At 39.2% G+C, this 4,188-nt stretch overlaps 1 non-coding gene across 1 annotated transcript; it reads right to left on the reverse strand.

Moving 5' to 3' along the window:
* Positions 1-2,402: 2,402 nt before the first annotated feature.
* Positions 2,403-2,475, reverse strand: TRNAC-GCA. The gene has a single exon. It is a non-coding gene; the product is annotated as a tRNA-Cys (tRNA).
* Between the last annotated feature and the right edge of the window lie 1,713 nt (positions 2,476-4,188).

Consider the following 4,188-nt stretch of genomic DNA (forward strand, 5'->3'; position numbering starts at 1 on the left):
ACTTTCCCTGCTGAAACCTGAATACATTGAATTTGTGACCCTTTGATGAAAGTTTGTACTTTCAGCATAGTTTACGTAGGCTTTTCTGATTTTGCTCCTGCTTACTTCTAAGCCTCTGTAGCTGCACTCTGCATACCTTGTAGTCAAGCCAAAACTGCATTCCTTTCAAAATTGTGCATTGCCTCACAATACCATGCTTTTGCATATGTTGATTCTTCTGTCTTGAATGTATCCATATTCCCCTTCATACTTAATGAATATCCACTCATTTCAGTACATAATTCAAATGACAGGCTACTAGAAACATTCTCTTTCCTCTTCAGATATAAATGATCACTTTTTCCTTTGTCCCACCACTGTACCATCAGCATACTTCTAAATTAATCTGAAAGATATTATCATGATTTTTAAAAATATATCGGTTTACCTTAATAAACTATAAATTTCTTGAATTTCTTATATTTTTCAGAGCCTGCATAATGCCATATGGACAGTGGGTGTTCAATAAGGGTTTTTGACTAAATAATATATAAACAGATCATTTCACAACACTGTTTTTCTTTTTTTTTTGCTAAAATCTTATTTTCCTAAGCACTATTTACTGGTCACTTCCTCAAGCTAAAAACTTGTAATCCCTGGAGCTTTAGAAGAAGTATTAGGAATGGAATAGGAATCAATTTATAGTGGATTTATCACAACCACAGCACTCCTGGTAGGAACTCTAAATATGAGGATGAATGCCACCCAATTAAATAACTCTTTAAAACTTGAGCTTCTCCAGCAGGAATGACTAATTATTTAAAACTCTTCAAAATGTGGGCCATGGACTAATTTAGTAAGTCAGGATTTTACAAGTTAATTGGACTCAATGCTAGAAAGAAAGTCTTAGGCCTTTTCCTAACAGCTGTTAGCTGATGGAGGAGTCATATGGACATCATTTGCATTGCTGAAATGGTGTGTCTTGTTGAATTGAATGGTACCCAATTTTATGACCTCCAGACACTTTAAATTTTTCTCCCCATGGGAAACATTCTACATACCAAAATAAACACCCTACATTCCACGTCTGACTGCTAATCAGGAAAAGTGTAGATTTACAATAATTGTTTAAATAATTGTTTCTTAATTAGTTACCTGCTAGGTGTGATTTAGTTTGAGCTTACATTTACTTGAAATATAGTATTCTATGCAGTTTCTCTTTGGCTTTCTGAAAAAACAGAAGACTCAGTAAATTGAAAAATGTTCTATAGGTGATGGTTTCCACATGACTGGTGAACATTTAGTGGTGCTTCTCAGGTGTATAGAACACAGGATGCAGTTTGGACAATAAAAAAAAGTAAGTACAGTCCTTCTTCCTTAATGTATATGAAACCTACTTGCTCTTCTCTGTCTCCACTGCCACCTACTCTGCCCAGGCTAATTTAACTTCATGCTTGTGCAGCTGTCGGAACTTGCTGACTAGTCTCACCAATTCCTGTTTTCCTGCGATCTGTTATCTAATAATCACAATGTCCTCCTTCAGACACTTTAATGGTTCTTAAGATAAAGGGCACCATTCTCCTCCTGAACTCAGAGACCTTGTAGTATCTGGCTCCTGCCTTCCTCTCAAGTCTCGTTTTGGCGTCCTCCCATTTCCTCTGCCAGAAGTTTGGCCACATTGGCCTTTTTCAGACCAATATCTTTTCCAAGTCCTTTCCCATTTCAGGGCTTACACTTTGCTCATCTCTTTGCTTAGAACCTTCCCCTCACTCCGCCCCTACTACCTTGGCCAATTTCTGGTTATTTTCCAAGCTTCAGCTTGACTCAATTGTTCAGAGAGCTCTTTCCTATCTCCACACAGAAAGCAAGGCTACCCTGGTATTTGCTTAAATAATGGACCCTACAACAATCCAGATAACTTGAAAGAAGTTAGTGATGTTTGACAGAAGACAACAAAATTCTGTGAAGCAATTATCCTTCAATCAATCAATTAAAAAAAAAATTAATTAAAAAAAATTCAAATAACAGCACCACCAACAAAAACATTTATATGGGGGTCATTCAAACAAAGCCCTTTTAAAAAAACTCCAACCTCTGGAAATTAGTTGAAACACATAAGCAAAAATTTTTGAACACCTGAAACCCACTCATTGACATAATACCACTTTTATTCTCATAATTTGAGATATAATGTTTTCTAAACTAAATTATACTAATGTGTCTTAAAATAAATCATACTGAATAAAATGAGTTGCCTTGATGCTACACTATGAACTGCTCTAAGAAAGAAAGTGAAAGTAAAGCCTCTCAGTCGTGTCCGACTCTTTGCAACCCCATGGACTGTAGCCTATGAGGCTCCTCTGTCCATGGAATTTTCCAGGCAAGAATACTGGAGTGGGTTGCCATTTTCTTCTCCAGGCAATCTTCCTGACCCAGGAATTGAACCCGGGTCTCCTGCATTGCAGGCAGACGCTTTACCACCTGAGCCACCAGGGAATCCATGAACTGCTCTATGAAACCATAATAATTGGTAGGATTTCTTAGGGAGCCTCAAAAACTCATACCCTTCTTCCCTAACAGGGTCCTAAACAACTGAGTAAGAGAACAGAAACATGAAAGAAGAAGCAAAATATCAACCTCATGACATCATTGCTATAGTATGTGATGTCGTGTTGTGTGACAGTCGATTGAACCTGTGGCCTGAATCATAGGGCCAGGCACACAAATTAACTCTCCTGACTATTTTCTCTAGTGCTTCCATGCTCCCCAGGAAAAGCCACTGTCTGAGGGAAAAAGGCAGAGCTGAGCCCAACATGAGAATTTATTCCTCCCCAGTTCACCAAGAGATGACTGTTAGGAGACAGTTCTCTACGGATTTTTCATGTCCCTGCATGGTCAGGGCCTTCCCAGTGTAGGACATGTTTGAACAGCAAAGAGCCTTGGAAGTTAGGGATGGTGTGTTCCTCCAGAAGGCTTTAAAGACATTCATTCCAGGGTAATAATTATGATGCCTTCTTTCCCCTTCCCAGAGATGGTTGCTTCCACTCACCAGAGCCAAGCAGTGTAGATGTGTTGGCAGTCCAGACAAGTTCAGAATCTCCTAATGTCAGTAGCCCTCACCTGGGATGCACAGGTCACCCTGGTTTTTACTACATTGCCCTTTGAGAACTGGGCTGTGGGAAACCAAGGTCAGGTGCTGCTCTGACTGTTCTTCTTTCTCTAATGAATGACCTGATCCAGGTCATTCTCTGATCCAGGATCTTGTATCATTTTACCACAATTGCTAACTTAACAATAAATTATTCAGTTCAGTTCAGTCGCCCAGTCGTGTCCAACTCTTTGTGACCCCATGAACCGCAGCACGCCAGGCCTCTCTGTCTATCACCAACTCCTGGAGTCCACCCAAACCCATGTCCGTTGAGTCGGTGATGCCATAGCATATTGGGCACCTACCGACCTGGGGAGTTCATCTTTCAGTGTCCTATCTTTTGCCTTTTCATACTGTTTATGGGGTTCTCAAGGCAAGAATATTGAAGTGGTTTGCCATTCCCTTCTCCAGTGGACCACATTCTATCAGACCTCTCCACCATGACCTGTTTAATAAATTATTACAATTTCCCAAAGGTGGAGAGCTAAAAAGAGAGAGACATGCAGTGTACAGTGGAGTAACTCTTCTTTCTGGAAATTAGGAACAGGGAAAAAGTGTTTTGTCTTCTGAGAATGATGGTGGGGATATAGGTAACAATAAGGACATCGGCATTAGCACAATACTTACCCTTTATTAAATGCTTGCTATGATCTCTGTACAAAGAGCTTTGCAATTGTTACCTCTCTTAACACTTTAGCAATTTCATAGGAGAAGAACTTTTATTATCCTCATTTTATAGAAGAAGAAATTAAAGTTTGGAAAGGTTAAGAAACACTGCATGACATGGTAATATAGGTACAAAACAGAATGAAGGCCAAGGTCTGTCTGACAAAGAATCCTTGTCCTTTTCTACTAAGTAACAGTGAAAACTCCATGAGAAATAAGATTGTGTCAGACTTAGTTACCACTAAATTACCATAGTCCCAGACCCTCAAAGTGTACTGGGGAGAAATAGATACAAATATGAATATATATTCCACTGTTAAGCTATCACATCTCTATGATTTCAATGTGCCTACCTCTGCTAGCCCTGTATCACTTAAATGTGAAAAAATCAACCA

The sequence above is a fragment of the Cervus elaphus genome, chromosome 33, assembly GCF_910594005.1.
Source record: "Cervus elaphus chromosome 33, mCerEla1.1, whole genome shotgun sequence".
Taxonomy (NCBI): Eukaryota; Metazoa; Chordata; class Mammalia; order Artiodactyla; family Cervidae; genus Cervus; species Cervus elaphus.